This window comes from Clavelina lepadiformis, chromosome 9 (assembly GCF_947623445.1).
Source record: "Clavelina lepadiformis chromosome 9, kaClaLepa1.1, whole genome shotgun sequence".
In the NCBI taxonomy this organism is placed as follows: Eukaryota; Metazoa; Chordata; class Ascidiacea; order Aplousobranchia; family Clavelinidae; genus Clavelina; species Clavelina lepadiformis.
In genome coordinates, this window is record NC_135248.1 from 10953032 (window position 1) to 10976431 (window position 23400).

At 42.9% G+C, this 23400-nt stretch overlaps 15 non-coding genes across 15 annotated transcripts; 6 read left to right on the top strand and 9 right to left on the bottom strand.

Annotated features, from left to right (window-relative positions):
* Positions 1–8221: 8221 nt before the first annotated feature.
* On the top strand, positions 8222–8293 carry Trnad-guc (transfer RNA aspartic acid (anticodon GUC)). The gene has a single exon. It is a non-coding gene; the product is annotated as a tRNA-Asp (tRNA).
* A 270-nt stretch (positions 8294–8563) lies between these two features.
* Trnad-guc (transfer RNA aspartic acid (anticodon GUC)) lies at positions 8564–8635 on the top strand. The gene has a single exon. It is a non-coding gene; the product is annotated as a tRNA-Asp (tRNA).
* Positions 8636–11625: 2990 nt separating this feature from the next.
* Positions 11626–11697, top strand: Trnad-guc (transfer RNA aspartic acid (anticodon GUC)). Its single transcript has one exon. It is a non-coding gene; the product is annotated as a tRNA-Asp (tRNA).
* Positions 11698–11796: 99 nt separating this feature from the next.
* Trnad-guc (transfer RNA aspartic acid (anticodon GUC)) lies at positions 11797–11868 on the top strand. The gene has a single exon. It is a non-coding gene; the product is annotated as a tRNA-Asp (tRNA).
* Positions 11869–12821: 953 nt separating this feature from the next.
* Trnad-guc (transfer RNA aspartic acid (anticodon GUC)) lies at positions 12822–12893 on the top strand. The gene has a single exon. It is a non-coding gene; the product is annotated as a tRNA-Asp (tRNA).
* Positions 12894–13163: 270 nt separating this feature from the next.
* Positions 13164–13235, top strand: Trnad-guc (transfer RNA aspartic acid (anticodon GUC)). Its single transcript has one exon. It is a non-coding gene; the product is annotated as a tRNA-Asp (tRNA).
* A 1282-nt stretch (positions 13236–14517) lies between these two features.
* On the bottom strand, positions 14518–14589 carry Trnad-guc (transfer RNA aspartic acid (anticodon GUC)). Its single transcript has one exon. It is a non-coding gene; the product is annotated as a tRNA-Asp (tRNA).
* A 1803-nt stretch (positions 14590–16392) lies between these two features.
* Trnad-guc (transfer RNA aspartic acid (anticodon GUC)) lies at positions 16393–16464 on the bottom strand. Its single transcript has one exon. It is a non-coding gene; the product is annotated as a tRNA-Asp (tRNA).
* A 1461-nt stretch (positions 16465–17925) lies between these two features.
* Trnad-guc (transfer RNA aspartic acid (anticodon GUC)) lies at positions 17926–17997 on the bottom strand. Its single transcript has one exon. It is a non-coding gene; the product is annotated as a tRNA-Asp (tRNA).
* Positions 17998–18096: 99 nt separating this feature from the next.
* Positions 18097–18168, bottom strand: Trnad-guc (transfer RNA aspartic acid (anticodon GUC)). The gene has a single exon. It is a non-coding gene; the product is annotated as a tRNA-Asp (tRNA).
* A 782-nt stretch (positions 18169–18950) lies between these two features.
* Positions 18951–19022, bottom strand: Trnad-guc (transfer RNA aspartic acid (anticodon GUC)). The gene has a single exon. It is a non-coding gene; the product is annotated as a tRNA-Asp (tRNA).
* A 99-nt stretch (positions 19023–19121) lies between these two features.
* Trnad-guc (transfer RNA aspartic acid (anticodon GUC)) lies at positions 19122–19193 on the bottom strand. Its single transcript has one exon. It is a non-coding gene; the product is annotated as a tRNA-Asp (tRNA).
* Positions 19194–21508: 2315 nt separating this feature from the next.
* Positions 21509–21580, bottom strand: Trnad-guc (transfer RNA aspartic acid (anticodon GUC)). The gene has a single exon. It is a non-coding gene; the product is annotated as a tRNA-Asp (tRNA).
* A 1290-nt stretch (positions 21581–22870) lies between these two features.
* On the bottom strand, positions 22871–22942 carry Trnad-guc (transfer RNA aspartic acid (anticodon GUC)). Its single transcript has one exon. It is a non-coding gene; the product is annotated as a tRNA-Asp (tRNA).
* Positions 22943–23041: 99 nt separating this feature from the next.
* Positions 23042–23113, bottom strand: Trnad-guc (transfer RNA aspartic acid (anticodon GUC)). The gene has a single exon. It is a non-coding gene; the product is annotated as a tRNA-Asp (tRNA).
* Between the last annotated feature and the right edge of the window lie 287 nt (positions 23114–23400).

Below are 23400 nucleotides of genomic sequence, written 5' to 3' on the forward strand. Positions count from 1 at the left end.
GAAAAATTATAAAAATGTCCTTCAAAGTTTGGGTTTGTTTCAAAGTAGTCGAGGTCCTCGTTAGTATAGTGGTGAGTATCCCCGCCTGTCACGCGGGAGACCGGGGTTCGATTCCCCGACGGGAAGTGATATATTTCTTTGTTTCAGGAACAACACAACGTGTCTATTCTAGAAATATTGTAAAAATGTCCTTCAAAGTTTGGGTTTGTTTCAACGTAGTTGAGGTCCTCGTTAGTATAGTGGTGAGTATCCCCGCCTGTCACGCGGGAGACCGAGGTTCGATTCCCCGACGGGGAGTGATATATTTATTTGTTTTAAGAGTAACACGAAGTGTCCATGCCGGAAAAATAAAAAAAATGTCATTCAAAGTTTGGGTTTATTTGAAAGTAGTCGAGGTCCTTGTTAGTATAGTGGTGAGTATCCCCGCCTGTCACGCGGGAGACCGAGGTTCGATTCCCCGACGGGGAGTGATATATTTATTTGTTTTAAGAGTAACACAAAGTGTCCATGCCGGAAAAATAAAAAAAATGTCACTCAAAATTTGGGTTTATTTGAAAGTAGTCGAGGTCCTCGTTAGTATAGTGGTGAGTAACCCCGCCTGTCACGCGGGAGACCGGGGTTCGATTCCCCGACGGGGAGTAATATACTTTTTTGTTTTAGGATGAAGGCAACGTGTCCATACTAGAAACATTGTAAAAATGTCTTTCTTAATTTTGGTTTATTTCAATGTAGTCGAGGTCCTCGTTAGTATAGTGGTGAGTATCCCCGCCTGTCACGCGGGAGACCGAAGTTCGATTCCCCGACGGGGAGTGATTTATATTTTTGTTTTAGGATCAAGGCAACATGTTTCTACTAGAAAAATTGTAAATAAGTCCTTCAAAGTTTGGGTTTATTTCAAAGTAGTCGAGGTCCTCGTTAGTATAGTGGTGAGTATCCCCGCCTGTCACGCGGGAGACCGGGGTTCGATTCCTAGACGGGAAGTGATTTATATTTTTGTTTTAGGATCAAGGCAACATGTTTATACTTGAAAAATTGTAAATAAGTCCTTCAAAGTTTGGGTTTATTTCAAAGTAGTCGAGGTCTTCGTTAGTATGGTGGTGAGTATCTCCGCCTGTCACGCGGGAGACCGGGGTTCGATTCCCCGACGGGCAGTGATATATTTATTGGTTTCAAGAGTAACACAATGTGTCCATGCTGGAAAAATAAAAAACAATGTGGTTCAAACTTTGGGTTTAATTCGAAATATTCGAGGTGCTCGTTAGTATAGTGGTGAGTATCCCTGCCTGTCACGCGGGAGCCCGGGATCGATTCCCCGACGGGGAGTGATATATTTCTTTGTTTCAAGAGTAACACAAAGTGTCCATGTTGGAAAAAACTAATGTGGTTCAAACTTTGTGTTTAATTCGAAATAGTCGAGGTCCTCGTTAGTATAGTGGTGAGTATCTCCGCCTGTCACGCGGGAGACCGGGGTTCGGGAGTGATATATTTATTTGTTTTAAGACTAACACAAAGTGTCCATGCTGAAAATATAAAAAAAATGTCATTCAAAGTTTGGGTTTATTTGAAAGTAGTCGAGGTCCTCGTTAGTATAGTGGTGAGTATCACCGCCTGTCACGCGGGAGACCGGGGTTCGATTCCCCGACAAGGAGTGATATATTTATTTGTTTTAAGAGTAACACAAAGTGTCCATGCCGGAAAAATAAAAAAAATGTCATTCAAACTTTGGGTTTATTTCAAAGTAGTCGAGGTCCTCGTTAGTATAGTGGTGAGTATCCCCGCCTGTCACGCGGGAGACCGAGGTACGATTCCCCGACAGGGAGTGATATATTTTTTTGTTTCAGGAACAAGTCAACGTGTCCATACTAGAAACATTGTAAACATGTCCTTCAAAGTTTGGGTTTATTTCAAAGTAGTCGAGGTCCTCGTTAGTATAGTGGTGAGTATCCCCGCCTGTCACGCGGGAGACCGGGGTTCGATTCCCCGACGGCGAGTAATATATTTCTTTGTTTTAGGATCAAGGCAACGTGTCCATACTAGAAAAATTGTAAATATGTCCTTCAAAGTTTGGGTTTATTTCAAAGTATTCGAGGTCCTCGTTAGTATAGTGGTGAGTATCCCCGCCTGTCACGCGGGAGACCGGGGTTCGATTCACCGACGGGGAGTGGTATATTTCTTTGTTTTAAAAGTAAGACAAAGTATCCATATTGGAAAAATAAAAAAAATGTCCTTCAAAGTTTGGATTTAATTCGAACTAGTCGAGGTCCTCGTTAGTATAGTGGTGAGTATCTCCGCTTGTCACGCGGGAGACCGGGGTTCGATTCCCCGACGGGGAGTGATATATATTTTTGTTTTAGGATCAAGGCAACGTGTTTATTCTAGAAACATTGTAAATATGTCCTTCAAAGTTTGGGTTTATTTCAAAGTAGTCGAGGTCCTCGTTAGTATAGTGGTGAGTATCCCCGCCTGTCACGCGGGAGACCGGGGTTCGATTTCCCGACGGGGAGTAATATATTTCTTTGTTTTAGGATCAAGGCAACGTGTCCATACTAGAAACATTGTAAATATGTCCTTCAAAGTTTGGGTTTATTTCAAAGTAGTCGAGGTCCTCGTTAGTATAGTGGTGAGTATCCCCGCCTGTCACGCGGGAGATCGGGGTTCGATTTCCCGACGGGGAGTAATATATTTCTTAGTTTTAGGATCAAGGCAACGTGTCCATACTAGAAACATTGTAAATATGTCCTTCAAAGTTTGGGTTTATTTGAAAGTAGTCGAGGTCCTCGTTAGTATAGTGGTGAGTATCCCCGCCTGTCACGCGGGAGACCGGGGTTCGATTCCCCGACGGGGAGTAATATACTTTTTTGTTTTAGGATCAAGGCAACGTGTCCATACTAGAAACATTGTAAAAATGTCCTTCATAATTTGGGTTTATTTCAATGTAGTCGAGGTCCTCGTTAGTATAGTGGTGAGTATCCCCGCCTGTCACGCGGGAGACCGGGGTTCGATTCCCCGACGGGGAGTGATTTATTATTTTGTTTTAGGATCAAGGCAACATGTTTATACTAGAAAAATTGTAAATAAGTCCTTCAAAGTTTGGGTTTATTTCAAAGTAGTCGAGGTCCTCGTTAGTATAGTGGTGAGTATCTCCGCCTGTCACGCGGGAGACCGGGGTTCGATTCCCCGACGGGGAGTGATATATTTATTGGTTTCAAGAGTAACACAATGTGTCCATGCTGGAAAAAACTAATGTGGTTCAAACTTTGTGTTTAATTCGAAATATTCGAGGTCCTCGTTAGTATAGTGGTGAGTATCCCCGCCTGTCACGCGGGAGACCAGGGTTCGATTCCCCGACGGGGAGTGATATATTTATTTGTTTTAAGACTAACACAAAGTGTCCATGCTGAAAATATAAAAAAAATGTCATTCAAAGTTTGGGTTTATTTGAAAGTAGTCGAGGTCCTCGTTAGTATAGTGGTGAGTATCCCCGCCTGTCACGCGGGAGACCGAGATTCGATTCCCCGACGGGGAGTAATATATTTCTTGGTTTTAAAAGTAACACAAAGTGTCCATGCTGAAAATATAAAAAAAATGTCATTCAAAGTTTGGGTTTATTTGAAAGTAGTCGAGGTCCTCGTTAGTATAGTGGTGAGTATCCCCGCCTGTCACGCGGGAGACCGGGGTTCGATTCCCCGACGGGGAGTAATATACTTTTTTGTTTTAGGATCAAGGCAACGTGTCCATACTAGAAACATTGTAAAAATGTCCTTCATAATTTGGGTTTATTTCAATGTAGTCGAGGTCCTCGTTAGTATAGTGGTGAGTATCCCCGCCTGTCACGCGGGAGACCGGGGTTCGATTCCCCGACGGGAAGTGATTTATATTTTTGTTTTAGGATCAAGGCAACATGTTTATACTAGAAAAATTGTAAATAAGTCCTTCAAAGTTTGGGTTTATTTCAAAGTAGTCGAGGTCCTCGTTAGTATAGTGGTGAGTATCCCCGCCTGTCACGCGGGAGACCGGGGTTCGATTCCCGACGTGGAGTGATATATTTTATTGTTTCAAGAGTAACACAAAGTGTCCATGCTGAAAATATAAAAAAAATGTCACTCAAAGTTTGGGTTTATTTCAAAGTAGTCGAGGTCTTCGTTAGTATAGTGGTGAGTATCCCCGCCTGTCACGAGGGAGACCGGGGTTCGATTTCCCGACGGGGAGTGATATATTTTTTTGTTTTAAGACTAAGGCAACGTGTCGATACTAGAAAAATTATAAAAATGTCCTTCAAAGTTTGGGTTTGTTTCAAAGTAGTCGAGGTCCTCGTTAGTATAGTGGTGAGTATCCCCGCCTGTCACGCGGGAGACCGGGGTTCGATTCCCCGACGGGAAGTGATATATTTCTTTGTTTCAGGAACAACACAACGTGTCTATTCTAGAAATATTGTAAAAATGTCCTTCAAAGTTTGGGTTTGTTTCAACGTAGTTGAGGTCCTCGTTAGTATAGTGGTGAGTATCCCCGCCTGTCACGCGGGAGACCGAGGTTCGATTCCCCGACGGGGAGTGATATATTTATTTGTTTTAAGAGTAACACGAAGTGTCCATGCCGGAAAAATAAAAAAAATGTCATTCAAAGTTTGGGTTTATTTGAAAGTAGTCGAGGTCCTTGTTAGTATAGTGGTGAGTATCCCCGCCTGTCACGCGGGAGACCGAGGTTCGATTCCCCGACGGGGAGTGATATATTTATTTGTTTTAAGAGTAACACAAAGTGTCCATGCCGGAAAAATAAAAAAAATGTCACTCAAAATTTGGGTTTATTTGAAAGTAGTCGAGGTCCTCGTTAGTATAGTGGTGAGTAACCCCGCCTGTCACGCGGGAGACCGGGGTTCGATTCCCCGACGGGGAGTAATATACTTTTTTGTTTTAGGATGAAGGCAACGTGTCCATACTAGAAACATTGTAAAAATGTCTTTCTTAATTTTGGTTTATTTCAATGTAGTCGAGGTCCTCGTTAGTATAGTGGTGAGTATCCCCGCCTGTCACGCGGGAGACCGAAGTTCGATTCCCCGACGGGGAGTGATTTATATTTTTGTTTTAGGATCAAGGCAACATGTTTCTACTAGAAAAATTGTAAATAAGTCCTTCAAAGTTTGGGTTTATTTCAAAGTAGTCGAGGTCCTCGTTAGTATAGTGGTGAGTATCCCCGCCTGTCACGCGGGAGACCGGGGTTCGATTCCTAGACGGGAAGTGATTTATATTTTTGTTTTAGGATCAAGGCAACATGTTTATACTAGAAAAATTGTAAATAAGTCCTTCAAAGTTTGGGTTTATTTCAAAGTAGTCGAGGTCTTCGTTAGTATGGTGGTGAGTATCTCCGCCTGTCACGCGGGAGACCGGGGTTCGATTCCCCGACGGGCAGTGATATATTTATTGGTTTCAAGAGTAACACAATGTGTCCATGCTGGAAAAATAAAAAACAATGTGGTTCAAACTTTGTGTTTAATTCGAAATATTCGAGGTGCTCGTTAGTATAGTGGTGAGTATCCCTGCCTGTCACGCGGGAGCCCGGGATCGATTCCCCGACGGGGAGTGATATATTTCTTTGTTTCAAGAGTAACACAAAGTGTCCATGATGGAAAAAACTAATGTGGTTCAAACTTTGTGTTTAATTCGAAATAGTCGAGGTCCTCGTTAGTATAGTGGTGAGTATCTCCGCCTGTCACGAGGGAGACCGGGGTTCGGGAGTGATATATTTATTTGTTTTAAGACTAACACAAAGTGTCCATGCTGAAAATATAAAAAAAATGTCATTCAAAGTTTGGGTTTATTTGAAAGTAGTCGAGGTCCTCGTTAGTATAGTGGTGAGTATCACCGCCTGTCACGCGGGAGACCGGGGTTCGATTCCCCGACAAGGAGTGATATATTTATTTGTTTTAAGAGTAACACAAAGTGTCCATGCCGGAAAAATAAAAAAAATGTCATTCAAACTTTGGGTTTATTTCAAAGTAGTCGAGGTCCTCGTTAGTATAGTGGTGAGTATCCCCGCCTGTCACGCGGGAGACCGAGGTACGATTCCCCGACAGGGAGTGATATATTTTTTTGTTTCAGGAACAAGTCAACGTGTCCATACTAGAAACATTGTAAACATGTCCTTCAAAGTTTGGGTTTATTTCAAAGTAGTCGAGGTCCTCGTTAGTATAGTGGTGAGTATCCCCGCCTGTCACGCGGGAGACCGGGGTTCGATTCCCCGACGGCGAGTAATATATTTCTTTGTTTTAGGATCAAGGCAACGTGTCCATACTAGAAAAATTGTAAATATGTCCTTCAAAGTTTGGGTTTATTTCAAAGTATTCGAGGTCCTCGTTAGTATAGTGGTGAGTATCCCCGCCTGTCACGCGGGAGACCGGGGTTCGATTCACCGACGGGGAGTGGTATATTTCTTTGTTTTAAAAGTAAGACAAAGTATCCATATTGGAAAAATAAAAAAAATGTCCTTCAAAGTTTGGATTTAATTCGAACTAGTCGAGGTCCTCGTTAGTATAGTGGTGAGTATCCCCGCTTGTCACGCGGGAGACCGGGGTTCGATTCCCCGACGGGGAGTGATATATATTTTTGTTTTAGGATCAAGGCAACGTGTTTATTCTAGAAACATTGTAAATATGTCCTTCAAAGTTTGGGTTTATTTCAAAGTATTCGAGGTCCTCGTTAGTATAGTGGTGAGTATCCCCGCCTGTCACGCGGGAGACCGGGGTTCGATTCACCGACGGGGAGTGGTATATTTCTTTGTTTTAAAAGTAAGACAAAGTATCCATATTGGAAAAATAAAAAAAATGTCCTTCAAAGTTTGGATTTAATTCGAACTAGTCGAGGTCCTCGTTAGTATAGTGGTGAGTATCTCCGCTTGTCACGCGGGAGACCGGGGTTCGATTCCCCGACGGGGAGTGATATATATTTTTGTTTTAGGATCAAGGCAACGTGTTTATTCTAGAAACATTGTAAATATGTCCTTCAAAGTTTGGGTTTATTTCAAAGTAGTCGAGGTCCTCGTTAGTATAGTGGTGAGTATCCCCGCCTGTCACGCGGGAGACCGGGGTTCGATTTCCCGACGGGGAGTAATATATTTCTTTGTTTTAGGATCAAGGCAACGTGTCCATACTAGAAACATTGTAAATATGTCCTTCAAAGTTTGGGTTTATTTCAAAGTAGTCGAGGTCCTCGTTAGTATAGTGGTGAGTATCCCCGCCTGTCACGCGGGAGATCGGGGTTCGATTTCCCGACGGGGAGTAATATATTTCTTAGTTTTAGGATCAAGGCAACGTGTCCATACTAGAAACATTGTAAATATGTCCTTCAAAGTTTGGGTTTATTTGAAAGTAGTCGAGGTCCTCGTTAGTATAGTGGTGAGTATCCCCGCCTGTCACGCGGGAGACCGGGGTTCGATTCCCCGACGGGGAGTAATATACTTTTTTGTTTTAGGATCAAGGCAACGTGTCCATACTAGAAACATTGTAAAAATGTCCTTCATAATTTGGGTTTATTTCAATGTAGTCGAGGTCCTCGTTAGTATAGTGGTGAGTATCCCCGCCTGTCACGCGGGAGACCGGGGTTCGATTCCCCGACGGGGAGTGATTTATTATTTTGTTTTAGGATCAAGGCAACATGTTTATACTAGAAAAATTGTAAATAAGTCCTTCAAAGTTTGGGTTTATTTCAAAGTAGTCGAGGTCCTCGTTAGTATAGTGGTGAGTATCTCCGCCTGTCACGCGGGAGACCGGGGTTCGATTCCCCGACGGGGAGTGATATATTTATTGGTTTCAAGAGTAACACAATGTGTCCATGCTGGAAAAAACTAATGTGGTTCAAACTTTGTGTTTAATTCGAAATATTCGAGGTCCTCGTTAGTATAGTGGTGAGTATCCCCGCCTGTCACGCGGGAGACCAGGGTTCGATTCCCCGACGGGGAGTGATATATTTATTTGTTTTAAGACTAACACAAAGTGTCCATGCTGAAAATATAAAAAAAATGTCATTCAAAGTTTGGGTTTATTTGAAAGTAGTCGAGGTCCTCGTTAGTATAGTGGTGAGTATCCCCGCCTGTCACGCGGGAGACCGAGATTCGATTCCCCGACGGGGAGTAATATATTTCTTGGTTTTAAAAGTAACACAAAGTGTCCATGCTGAAAATATAAAAAAAATGTCATTCAAAGTTTGGGTTTATTTGAAAGTAGTCGAGGTCCTCGTTAGTATAGTGGTGAGTATCCCCGCCTGTCACGCGGGAGACCGGGGTTCGATTCCCCGACGGGGAGTAATATACTTTTTTGTTTTAGGATCAAGGCAACGTGTCCATACTAGAAACATTGTAAAAATGTCCTTCATAATTTGGGTTTATTTCAATGTAGTCGAGGTCCTCGTTAGTATAGTGGTGAGTATCCCCGCCTGTCACGCGGGAGACCGGGGTTCGATTCCCCGACGGGAAGTGATTTATATTTTTGTTTTAGGATCAAGGCAACATGTTTATACTAGAAAAATTGTAAATAAGTCCTTCAAAGTTTGGGTTTATTTCAAAGTAGTCGAGGTCCTCGTTAGTATAGTGGTGAGTATCCCCGCCTGTCACGCGGGAGACCGGGGTTCGATTCCCCGACGGGGAGTGATTTATTTTATTGTTTCAAGAGTAACACAAAGTGTCCATGCTGAAAATATAAAAAAAATGTCACTCAAAGTTTGGGTTTATTTCAAAGTAGTCGAGGTCTTCGTTAGTATAGTGGTGAGTATCCCCGCCTGTCACGAGGGAGACCGGGGTTCGATTTCCCGACGGGGAGTGATATATTTTTTTGTTTTAAGACTAAGGCAACGTGTCGATACTAGAAAAATTATAAAAATGTCCTTCAAAGTTTGGGTTTGTTTCAAAGTAGTCGAGGTCCTCGTTAGTATAGTGGTGAGTATCCCCGCCTGTCACGCGGGAGACCGGGGTTCGATTCCCCGACGGGAAGTGATATATTTCTTTGTTTCAGGAACAACACAACGTGTCTATTCTAGAAATATTGTAAAAATGTCCTTCAAAGTTTGGGTTTGTTTCAACGTAGTTGAGGTCCTCGTTAGTATAGTGGTGAGTATCCCCGCCTGTCACGCGGGAGACCGAGGTTCGATTCCCCGACGGGGAGTGATATATTTATTTGTTTTAAGAGTAACACGAAGTGTCCATGCCGGAAAAATAAAAAAAATGTCATTCAAAGTTTGGGTTTATTTGAAAGTAGTCGAGGTCCTTGTTAGTATAGTGGTGAGTATCCCCGCCTGTCACGCGGGAGACCGAGGTTCGATTCCCCGACGGGGAGTGATATATTTATTTGTTTTAAGAGTAACACGAAGTGTCCATGCCGGAAAAATAAAAAAAATGTCATTCAAAGTTTGGGTTTATTTGAAAGTAGTCGAGGTCCTTGTTAGTATAGTGGTGAGTATCCCCGCCTGTCACGCGGGAGACCGAGGTTCGATTCCCCGACGGGGAGTGATATATTTATTTGTTTTAAGAGTAACACAAAGTGTCCATGCCGGAAAAATAAAAAAAATGTCATTCAAAGTTTGGGTTTATTTGAAAGTAGTCGAGGTCCTTGTTAGTATAGTGGTGAGTATCCCCGCCTGTCACGCGGGAGACCGAAGTTCGATTCCCCGACGGGGAGTGATTTATATTTTTGTTTTAGGATCAAGGCAACATGTTTCTACTAGAAAAATTGTAAATAAGTCCTTCAAAGTTTGGGTTTATTTCAAAGTAGTCGAGGTCCTCGTTAGTATAGTGGTGAGTATCCCCGCCTGTCACGCGGGAGACCGGGGTTCGATTCCTAGACGGGAAGTGATTTATATTTTTGTTTTAGGATCAAGGCAACATGTTTATACTAGAAAAATTGTAAATAAGTCCTTCAAAGTTTGGGTTTATTTCAAAGTAGTCGAGGTCTTCGTTAGTATGGTGGTGAGTATCTCCGCCTGTCACGCGGGAGACCGGGGTTCGATTCCCCGACGGGCAGTGATATATTTATTGGTTTCAAGAGTAACACAATGTGTCCATGCTGGAAAAATAAAAAACAATGTGGTTCAAACTTTGTGTTTAATTCGAAATATTCGAGGTGCTCGTTAGTATAGTGGTGAGTATCCCTGCCTGTCACGCGGGAGCCCGGGATCGATTCCCCGACGGGGAGTGATATATTTCTTTGTTTCAAGAGTAACACAAAGTGTCCATGTTGGAAAAAACTAATGTGGTTCAAACTTTGTGTTTAATTCGAAATAGTCGAGGTCCTCGTTAGTATAGTGGTGAGTATCTCCGCCTGTCACGAGGGAGACCGGGGTTCGGGAGTGATATATTTATTTGTTTTAAGACTAACACAAAGTGTCCATGCTGAAAATATAAAAAAAATGTCATTCAAAGTTTGGGTTTATTTGAAAGTAGTCGAGGTCCTCGTTAGTATAGTGGTGAGTATCACCGCCTGTCACGCGGGAGACCGGGGTTCGATTCCCCGACAAGGAGTGATATATTTATTTGTTTTAAGAGTAACACAAAGTGTCCATGCCGGAAAAATAAAAAAAATGTCATTCAAACTTTGGGTTTATTTCAAAGTAGTCGAGGTCCTCGTTAGTATAGTGGTGAGTATCCCCGCCTGTCACGCGGGAGACCGAGGTACGATTCCCCGACAGGGAGTGATATATTTTTTTGTTTCAGGAACAAGTCAACGTGTCCATACTAGAAACATTGTAAACATGTCCTTCAAAGTTTGGGTTTATTTCAAAGTAGTCGAGGTCCTCGTTAGTATAGTGGTGAGTATCCCCGCCTGTCACGCGGGAGACCGGGGTTCGATTCCCCGACGGCGAGTAATATATTTCTTTGTTTTAGGATCAAGGCAACGTGTCCATACTAGAAAAATTGTAAATATGTCCTTCAAAGTTTGGGTTTATTTCAAAGTATTCGAGGTCCTCGTTAGTATAGTGGTGAGTGTCCCCGCCTGTCACGCGGGAGACCGGGGTTCGATTCACCGACGGGGAGTGGTATATTTCTTTGTTTTAAAAGTAAGACAAAGTATCCATATTGGAAAAAAAAAAAAAATGTCCTTCAAAGTTTGGATTTAATTCGAACTAGTCGAGGTCCTCGTTAGTATAGTGGTGAGTATCCCCGCTTGTCACGCGGGAGACCGGGGTTCGATTCCCCGACGGGGAGTGATATATATTTTTGTTTTAGGATCAAGGCAACGTGTTTATTCTAGAAACATTGTAAATATGTCCTTCAAAGTTTGGGTTTATTTCAAAGTAGTCGAGGTCCTCGTTAGTATAGTGGTGAGTATCCCCGCCTGTCACGCGGGAGACCGGGGTTCGATTTCCCGACGGGGAGTAATATATTTCTTTGTTTTAGGATCAAGGCAACGTGTCCATACTAGAAACATTGTAAATATGTCCTTCAAAGTTTGGGTTTATTTCAAAGTAGTCGAGGTCCTCGTTAGTATAGTGGTGAGTATCCCCGCCTGTCACGCGGGAGATCGGGGTTCGATTTCCCGACGGGGAGTAATATATTTCTTAGTTTTAGGATCAAGGCAACGTGTCCATACTAGAAACATTGTAAATATGTCCTTCAAAGTTTGGGTTTATTTGAAAGTAGTCGAGGTCCTCGTTAGTATAGTGGTGAGTATCCCCGCCTGTCACGCGGGAGACCGGGGTTCGATTCCCCGACGGGGAGTAATATACTTTTTTGTTTTAGGATCAAGGCAACGTGTCCATACTAGAAACATTGTAAAAATGTCCTTCATAATTTGGGTTTATTTCAATGTAGTCGAGGTCCTCGTTAGTATAGTGGTGAGTATCCCCGCCTGTCACGCGGGAGACCGGGGTTCGATTCCCCGACGGGGAGTGATTTATTATTTTGTTTTAGGATCAAGGCAACATGTTTATACTAGAAAAATTGTAAATAAGTCCTTCAAAGTTTGGGTTTATTTCAAAGTAGTCGAGGTCCTCGTTAGTATAGTGGTGAGTATCCCCGCCTGTCACGCGGGAGACCGGGGTTCGATTCCCGACGTGGAGTGATATATTTATTTGTTTCAAGAGTAACACAAAGTGTCCATGCTGAAAATATAAAAAAAATGTCATTCAAAGTTTGGGTTTATTTCAAAGTAGTCGAGGTCTTCGTTAGTATAGTGGTGAGTATCCCCGCCTGTCACGAGGGAGACCGGGGTTCGATTTCCCGACGGGAAGTGATATATTTTTTTGTTTTAAGATTAAGGCAACGTGTCGATACTAGAAAAATTGTAAAAATGTCCTTCAAAGTTTGGGTTTATTTCAAAGTAGTCGAGGTCCTCGTTAGTATAGTGGTGAGTATCCCCGCCTGTCACGCGGGAGATCGGGGTTCGATTCCCCGACGGGAAGTGATATATTTCTTTGTTTCAGGAACAACACAACGTGCCTATACTAGAAATATTGTAAATATGTCCTTCAAAGTTTGGGTTCATTTCAACGTAGTCGAGGTCCTCGTTAGTATAGTGGTGAGTATCCCCGCCTGTCACGCGAGAGACCGAGGTTCTATTCCCCGAAGGGGAGTAATATATTTCTTTGTTTTAGGATCAAGGCAACGTGTCCATACTAGAAACATTGTAAATATGTCCTTGAAACTTTGGGTTTATTTCAAAGTAGTCGAGGTCCTCGTTAGTATAGTGGTGAGTATCCCCGCCTGTCACGCGGGAGACCGGGGTTCGATTCCCCGACGGGAAGTGATATATTTCTTTGTTTCAGGAACAACACAACGTGTCTATACTAGAAATATTGTAAAAATGTCCTTCAAAGTTTGGGTTCATTTCAACGTAGTCGAGGTCCTCGTTAGTATAGTGGTGAGTATCCCCGCCTGTCACGCGGGAGACCGGGGTTCGATTCCCCGACGGGGAGTGATATATTTATTTGTTTTAAGACTAACACAAAGTGTCCATGCTGAAAATATAAAAAAAATGTCATTCAAAGTTTGGGTTTATTTGAAAGTAGTCGAGGTCCTCGTTAGTATAGTGGTGAGTATCCCCGCCTGTCACGCGGGAGACCGAGATTCGATTCCCCGACGGGGAGTGATATATTTCTTCGTTTTAAAAGTAACACAAAGTGTCCATGCTGAAAATATAAAAAAAATGTCATTCAAAGTTTGGGATTATTTGAAAGTAGTCGAGGTCCTCGTTAGTATAGTGGTGAGTATCCCCGCCTGTCACGCGGGAGACCGGGGTTCGATTCCCCGACGGGGAGTAATATACTTTTTTGTTTTAGGATCAAGGCAACGTGTCCATACTAGAAACATTGTAAAAATGTCCTTCATAATTTGGGTTTATTTCAATGTAGTCGAGGTCCTCGTTAGTATAGTGTTGAGTATCCCCGCCTGTCACGCGGGAGACCGGGATTCGATTCCCCGACGGGGAGTGATTTATATTTTTGTTTTAGGATCAAGGCAACATGTTTATACTAGAAAAATTGTAAATAAGTCCTTCAAAGTTTGGGTTTATTTCAAAGTAGTCGAGGTCCTCGTTAGTATAGTGGTGAGTATCCCCGCCTGTCACGCGGGAGACCGGGGTTCGATTCCCGACGTGGAGTGATATATTTTATTGTTTCAAGAGTAACACAAAGTGTCCATGCTGCAAATATAAAAAAAATGTCACTCAAAGTTTGGGTTTATTTCAAAGTAGTCGAGGTCTTCGTTAGTATAGTGGTGAGTATCCCCGCCTGTCACGAGGGAGACCGGGGTTCGATTTCCCGACGGGGAGTGAAACAAACCCAAACTTTGAAGGACATTTTTACAATATTTCTAGAATAGACACGTTGTGTTGTTCCTGAAACAAAGAAATATATCACTTCCCGTCGGGGAATCGAACCCCGGTCTCCCGCGTGACAGGCGGGGATACTCACCACTATACTAACGAGGACCTCGACTACTTTGAAACAAACCCAAACTTTGAAGGACATTTTTACAATTTTTCTAGTATCGACACGTTGCCTTAGTCTTAAAACAAAAAAATATATCACTCCCCGTCGGGAAATCGAACCCCGGTCTCCCTCGTGACAGGCGGGGATACTCACCACTATACTAACGAAGACCTCGACTACTTTGAAATAAACCCAAACTTTGAGTGACATTTTTTTTATATTTTCAGCATGGACACTTTGTGTTACTCTTGAAACAATAAAATATATCACTCCACGTCGGGAATCGAACCCCGGTCTCCCGCGTGACAGGCGGGGATACTCACCACTATACTAACGAGGACCTCGACTACTTTGAAATAAACCCAAACTTTGAAGGACTTATTTACAATTTTTCTAGTATAAACATGTTGCCTTGATCCTAAAACAAAAATATAAATCACTTCCCGTCGGGGAATCGAACCCCGGTCTCCCGCGTGACAGGCGGGGATACTCACCACTATACTAACGAGGACCTCGACTACATTGAAATAAACCCAAATTATGAAGGACATTTTTACAATGTTTCTAGTATGGACACGTTGCCTTGATCCTAAAACAAAAAAGTATATTACTCCCCGTCGGGGAATCGAACCCCGGTCTCCCGCGTGACAGGCGGGGATACTCACCACTATACTAACGAGGACCTCGACTACTTTCAAATAAACCCAAACTTTGAATGACATTTTTTTTATATTTTCAGCATGGACACTTTGTGTTACTTTTAAAACCAAGAAATATATTACTCCCCGTCGGGGAATCGAATCTCGGTCTCCCGCGTGACAGGCGGGGATACTCACCACTATACTTACGAGGACCTCGACTACTTTCAAATAAACCCAAACTTTGAATGACATTTTTTTTATATTTTCAGCATGGACACTTTGTGTTAGTCTTAAAACAAATAAATATATCACTCCCCGTCGGGGAATCGAACCCTGGTCTCCCGCGTGACAGGCGGGGATACTCACCACTATACTAACGAGGACCTCGAATATTTCGAATTAAACACAAAGTTTGAACCACATTAGTTTTTTCCAACATGGACACTTTGTGTTACTCTTGAAACAAAGAAATATATCACTCCCCGTCGGGAATCGATCCCGGGCTCCCGCGTGACAGGCGGGGATACTCACCACTATACTAACGAGCACCTCGAATATTTCGAATTAAACACAAAGTTTGAACCACATTGTTTTTTATTTTTCCAGCATGGACACATTGTGTTACTCTTGAAACCAATAAATATATCACTCCCCGTCGGGGAATCGAACCCCGGTCTCCCGCGTGACAGGCGGAGATACTCACCACTATACTAACGAGGACCTCGACTACTTTGAAATAAACCCAAACTTTGAAGGACTTATTTACAATTTTTCTAGTATAAACATGTTGCCTTGATCCTAAAACAAAAATATAAATCACTTCCCGTCTAGGAATCGAACCCCGGTCTCCCGCGTGACAGGCGGGGATACTCACCACTATACTAACGAGGACCTCGACTACTTTGAAATAAACCCAAACTTTGAAGGACATATTTACAATGTTTCTAGTATGGACACGTTGCCTTGATCCTAAAACAAAGAAATATATTACTCCCCGGTGTGGAATCGAACCCCGGTCTCCCGCGTGACAGGCGCGGATACTCACCACTATACTAACGAGGACCTCGACTACTTTGAAATAAACCCAAACTTTGAAGGACATATTTACAATGTTTCTAGTATGGACACGTTGCCTTGATCCTAAAACAAAGAAATATATTTCTCCCCGTCGGGAAATCGAACCCCGGTCTCCCGCGTGACAGGCGGGGATACTCACCACTATACTAACGAGGACCTCGACTACTTTGAAATAAACCCAAACTTTGAAGGACATATTTACAATGTTTCTAGAATAAACACGTTGCCTTGATCCTAAAACAAAAAAATATATCACTCCCTGTCGGGGAATCGAACCCCGGTTTCCCGCGTGACAGGCGGGGATACTCACCACTATACTAACGAGGACCTCGACTACTTTGAAACAAACCCAAACTTTGAAGGACATTTTTACAATTTTTCTAGTATCGACACGTTGCCTTGATCTTAAAGCAAAAAAATATATCACTCCCCGTCGGGAAATCGAACCCCGGTCTCCCTCGTGACAGGCGGGGATACTCACCACTATACTAACGAAGACCTCGACTACTTTGAAATAAACCCAAACTTTGAGTGATATTTTTTTTATATTTTCAGCATGGACACTTTGTGTTACTCTTGAAACAATAAAATATATCACTCCACGTCGGGAATCGAACCCCGGTCTCCCGCGTGACAGGCGGGGATACTCACCACTATACTAACGAGGACCTCGACTACTTTCAAATAAACCCAAACTTTGAAGGACTTATTTACAATTTTTCTGCTATAAACATGTTGCCTTGATCCTAAAACAAAAATATAAATCACTCCCCGTCGGGGAATCGAACCCCGGTCTCCCGCGTGACAGGCGGGGATACTCACCACTATACTAACGAGGACCTCGACTACATTGAAATAAACCCAAATTATGAAGGACATTTTTACAATGTTTCTAGTATGGACACGTTGCCTTGATCCTAAAACAAAAAAGTATATTACTCCCCGTCGGGGAATCGAACCCCGGTCTCCCGCGTGACAGGCGGGGATACTCACCACTATACTAACCAGGACCTCGACTACTTTCAAATAAACCCAAACTTTGAATGACATTTTTTTTATATTTTCAGCATGGACACTTTGTGTTACTTTTAAAACCAAGAAATATATCACTCCCCGTCGGGGAATCGAATCCCGGTCTCCCGCGTGACAGGCGGGGATACTCACCACTATACTAACGAGGACCTCGACTACTTTCAAATAAACCCAAACTTTGAATGACATTTTTTTTATATTTTCAGCATGGACACTTTGTGTTAGTCTTAAAACAAATAAATATATCACTCCCCGTCGGGGAATCGAACCCTGGTCTCCCGCGTGACAGGCGGGGATACTCACCACTATACTAACGAGGACCTCGAATATTTCGAATTAAACACAAAGTTTGAACCACATTAGTTTTTTCCAACATGGACACTTTGTGTTACTCTTGAAACAAAGAAATATATCACTCCCCGTCGGGAATCGATCCCGGGCTCCCGCGTGACAGGCGGGGATACTCACCACTATACTAACGAGCACCTCGAATATTTCGAATTAAACACAAAGTTTGAACCACATTGTTTTTTATTTTTCCAGCGTGGACACATTGTGTTACTCTTGAAACCAATAAATATATCACTGCCCGTCGGGGAATCGAACCCCGGTCTCCCGCGTGACAGGCGGAGATACTCACCACTATACTAACGAGGACCTCGACTACTTTGAAATAAACCCAAACTTTGAAGGACTTATTTACAATTTTTCTAGTATAAACATGTTGCCTTGATCCTAAAACAAAAATATAAATCACTTCCCGTCTAGGAATCGAACCCCGGTCTCCCGCGTGACAGGCGGGGATACTCACCACTATACTAACGAGGACCTCGACTACTTTCAAATAAACCCAAAGTTTTAACGACATTTTTTTTATTTTTTCAGCATGGACACTTTGTGTTAGTCTTAAAACAAATAAATATATCACTCCCCGTCGGGAATCGTTCCCCGGTCTCCCGCGTGACAGGCGGGGATACTCACCACTATACTAACGAGGACCTCGACTATTTCGAATTAAACCCAAAGTTTCAAGGACATTATTTTTATTTTTGCAGTATGGACACTTTGTGTTACTTTTTAAACAAAGAAATATATCACTCCCCGTCGGGGAATCGAATCCCGGTCTCCCGCGTGACAGGCGGGGATACTCACCACTATACTAACGAGGACCTCGACTACTTTGAAATAAACCCAAACTTTGAAGGACATATTTACAATGTTTCTAGAATAAACACGTTGCCTTGATCCTAAAACAGAAATATATATCACTCCCCGTCGGGGAATCGAACCCCGGTCTCCCGCGTGACAGGCGGGGATACTCACCACTATACTAACGAGGACCTCGACTACTTTGAAATAAACCCAAACTTTGAAGGACATTTTTACAATGTTTCTAGTATGGACACGTTGCCTTGATCCTAAAACAAAGAAAAATATTACTCCCCGTCGGGGAATCGAACCCCGGTCTCCCGCGTGACAGGCGGGGATACTCACCACTATACTAACGAGGACCTCGACTACTTTGAAATAAACCCAAACTTTGAAGGACATATTTACAATGTTTCTAGTATGGACACGTTGCCTTGATCCTAAAACAAAGAAATATATTACTCCCCGGTGGGGAATCGAACCCCGGTCTCCCGCGTGACAGGCGCGGATACTCACCACTATACTAACGAGGACCTCGACTACTTTGAAATAAACCCAAACTTTGAAGGACATATTTACAATGTTTCTAGTATGGACACGTTGCCTTGATCCTAAAACAAAGAAATATATTTCTCCCCGTCGGAAAATCGAACCCCGGTCTCCCGCGTGACAGGCGGGGATACTCACCACTATACTAACGAGGACCTCGACTACTTTGAAATAAACCCAAACTTTGAAGGACATATTTACAATGTTTCTAGAATAAACACGTTGCCTTGATCCTAAAACAAAAAAATATATCACTCCCTGTCGGGGAATCGAACCCCGGTCTCCCGCGTGACAGGCGGGGATACTCACCACTATACTAACGAAGACCTCGACTACTTTGAAATAAACCCAAACTTTGAGTGACATTTTTTTTATATTTTCAGTATGGACACTTTGTGTTACTCTTGAAACAATAAAATATATCACTCCACGTCGGGAATCGAACCCCGGTCTCCCGCGTGACAGGCGGGGATACTCACCACTATACTAACGAGGACCTCGACTACTTTGAAATAAACCTAAACTTTGAAGGACTTATTTACAATTTTTTTAGTATAAACATGTTGCCTTGATCCTAAAACAAAAATATAAATCACTCCCCGTCGGGGAATCGAACCCCGGTCTCCCGCGTGACAGGCGGGGATACTCACCACTATACTAACGAGGACCTCGACTACATTGAAATAAACCCAAATTATGAAGGACATTTTTACAATGTTTCTAGTATGGACACGTTGCCTTGATCCTAAAACAAAAAAGTATATTACTCCCCGTCGGGGAATCGAACCCCGGTCTCCCGCGTGACAGGCGGGGATACTCACCACTATACTAACGAGGACCTCGACTACTTTCAAATAAACCCAAACTTTGAATGACATTTTTTTTATATTTTCAGCATGGACACTTTGTGTTACTTTTAAAACCAAAAAATATATTACTCCCCGTCGGGGAATCGAATCTCGGTCTCCCGCGTGACAGGCGGGGATACTCACCACTATACTAACGAGGACCTCGACTACTTTCAAATAAACCCAAACTTTGAATGACATTTTTTTTATATTTTCAGCATGGACACTTTGTGTTAGTCTTAAAACAAATAAATATATCACTCCCCGTCGGGGAATCGAACCCTGGTCTCCCGCGTGACAGGCGGGGATACTCACCACTATACTAACGAGGACCTCGAATATTTCGAATTAAACACAAAGTTTGAACCACATTAGTTTTTTCCAACATGGACACTTTGTGTTACTCTTGAAACAAAGAAATATATCACTCCCCGTCGGGAATCGATCCCGGGCTCCCGCGTGACAGGCGGGGATACTCACCACTATACTAACGAGCACCTCGAATATTTCGAATTAAACACAAAGTTTGAACCACAGTGTTTTTTATTTTTCCAGCATGGACACATTGTGTTACTCTTGAAACCAATAAATATATCACTCCCCGTCGGGGAATCGAACCCCGGTCTCCCGCGTGACAGGCGGAGATACTCACCACTATACTAACGAGGACCTCGACTACTTTCAAACAAACCCAAACTTTGAAGGACTTATTTACAATTTTTCTAGTATAAACATGTTGCCTTGATCCTAAAACAAAAATATAAATCACTTCCCGTCTAGGAATCGAACCCCGGTCTCCCGCGTGACAGGCGGGGATACTCACCACTATACTAACGAGGACCTCGACTACTTTGAAATAAACCCAAACTTTGAAGGACATATTTACAATGTTTCTAGTATGGACACGTTGCCTTGATCCTAAAACAAAGAAATATATTACTCCCCGGTGGGGAATCGAACCCCGGTCTCCCGCGTGACAGGCGCGGATACTCACCACTATACTAACGAGGACCTCGACTACTTTGAAATAAACCCAAACTTTGAAGGACATATTTACAATGTTTCTAGTATGGACACGTTGCCTTGATCCTAAAACAAAGAAATATATTTCTCCCCGTCGGGAAATCGAACCCCGGTCTCCTGCGTGACAGGCGGGGATACTCACCACTATACTAACGAAGACCTCGACTACTTTGAAATAAACCCAAACTTTGAGTGATATTTTTTTTATATTTTCAGCATGGACACTTTGTGTTACTCTTGAAACAATAAAATATATCACTCCACGTCGGGAATCGAACCCCGGTCTCCCGCGTGACAGGCGGGGATACTCACCACTATACTAACGAGGACCTCGACTACTTTCAAATAAACCCAAACTTTGAAGGACTTATTTACAATTTCTCTAGTATAAACATGTTGCCTTGATCCTAAAACAAAAATATAAATCACTCCCCGTCGGGGAATCGAACCCCGGGCTCCCGCGTGACAGGCGGGGATACTCACCACTATACTAACGAGGACCTCGACTACATTGAAATAAACCCAAATTATGAAGGACATTTTTACAATGTTTCTAGTATGGACACGTTGCCTTGATCCTAAAACAAAAAAGTATATTACTCCCCGTCGGGGAATCGAACCCCGGTCTCCCGCGTGACAGGCGGGGATACTCACCACTATACTAACCAGGACCTCGACTACTTTCAAATAAACCCAAACTTTGAATGACATTTTTTTTATATTTTCAGCATGGACACTTTGTGTTACTTTTAAAACCAAGAAATATATCACTCCCCGTCGGGGAATCGAATCTCGGTCTCCCGCGTGACAGGCGGGGATACTCACCACTATACTAACGAGGACCTCGACTACTTTCAAATAAACCCAAACTTTGAATGACATTTTTTTTATATTTTCAGCATGGACACTTTGTGTTACTCTTGAAACAATAAAATATATCACTCCACGTCGGGAATCGAACCCCGGTCTCCCGCGTGACAGGCGGGGATACTCACCACTATACTAACGAGGACCTCGACTACTTTGAAATAAACCCAAACTTTGAAGGACTTATTTACAATTTTTCTAGTATAAACATGTTGCCTTGATCCTAAAACAAAAATATAAATCACTCTCCGTCGGGGAATCGAACCCCGGTCTCCCGCGTGACAGGCGGGGATACTCACCACTATACTAACGAGGACCTCGACTACATTGAAATAAACCCAAATTATGAAGGACATTTTTACAATGTTTCTAGTATGGACACGTTGCCTTGATCCTAAAACAAAAAAGTATATTACTCCCCGTCGGGGAATCGAACCCCGGTCTCCCGCGTGACAGGCGGGGATACTCACCACTATACTAACGAGGACCTCGACTACTTTCAAATAAACCCAAACTTTGAATGACATTTTTTTTATATTTTCAGCATGGACACTTTGTGTTACTTTTAAAACCAAGAAATATATCACTCCCCCTCGGGGAATCGAATCTCGGTCTCCCGCGTGACAGGCGGGGATACTCACCACTATACTAACGAGGACCTCGACTACTTTCAAATAAACCCAAACTTTGAATGACATTTTTTTTATATTTTCAGCATGGACACTTTGTGTTAGTCTTAAAACAAATAAATATATCACTCCCCGTCGGGGAATCGAACCCTGGTCTCCCGCGTGACAGGCGGGGATACTCACCACTATACTAACGAGGACCTCGAATACTTCGAATTAAACACAAAGTTTGAACCACATTAGTTTTTTCCAACATGGACACTTTGTGTTACTCTTGAAACAAAGAAATATATCACTCCCCGTCGGGAATCGATCCCGGGCTCCCGCGTGACAGGCGGGGATACTCACCACTATACTAACGAGCACCTCGAATATTTCGAATTAAACACAAAGTTTGAACCACATTGTTTTTTATTTTTCCAGCATGGACACATTGTGTTACTCTTGAAACCAATAAATATATCACTGCCCGTCGGGAAATCGAACCCCGGTCTCCCTCGTGACAGGCGGGGATACTCACCACTATACTAACGAGGACCTCGACTACTTTGAAATAAACCCAAACTTTGAAGGACTTATTTACAATTTTTCTAGTATAAACATGTTGCCTTGATCCTAAAACAAAAATATAAATCACTTCCCGTCTAGGAATCGAACCCCGGTCTCCCGCGTGACAGGCGGGGATACTCACCACTATACTAACGAGGACCTGGACTACTTTCAAATAAACCCAAAGTTTTAACGACATTTTTTTTATTTTTTCAGCATGGACACTTTGTGTTAGTCTTAAAACAAATAAATATATCACTCCCCGTCGGGAATCGTTCCCCGGTCTCCCGCGTGACAGGCGGGGATACTCACCACTATACTAACGAGGACCTCGACTATTTCGAATTAAACCCAAAGTTTCAAGGACATTATTTTTATTTTTGCAGTATGGACACTTTGTGTTACTTTTTAAACAAAGAAATATATCACTCCCCGTCGGGGAATCGAATCCCGGTCTCCCGCGTGACAGGCGGGGATACTCACCACTATACTAACGAGGACCTCGACTACTTTGAAATAAACCCAAACTTTGAAGGACATATTTACAATGTTTCTAGAATAAACACGTTGCCTTGATCCTAAAACAAAAATATATATCACTCCCCGTCGGGGAATCGAACCCCGGTCTCCCGCGTGACAGGCGGGGATACTCACCACTATACTAACGAGGACCTCGACTACTTTGAAATAAACCCAAACTTTGAAGGACATTTTTACAATGTTTCTAGTATGGACACGTTGCCTTGATCCTAAAACAAAGAAATATATTACTCCCCGTCGGGGAATCGAACCCCGGTCTCCCGCGTGACAGGCGGGGATACTCACCACTATACTAACGAGGACCTCAACTACTTTCAAATAAACCCAAACTTTGAAGGACATATTTACAATGTTTCTAGTATGGACACGTTGCCTTGATCCTAAAACAAAGAAATATATTTCTCCCCGTCGGAAAATCGAACCCCGGTCTCCCGCGTGACAGGCGGGGATACTCACCACTATACTAACGAGGACCTCGACTACTTCGAAATAAACCCAAACTTTGAAGGACATATTTACAATGTTTCTAGAATAAACACGTTGCCTTGATCCTAAAACAAAAAAATATATCACTCCCTGTCGGGGAATC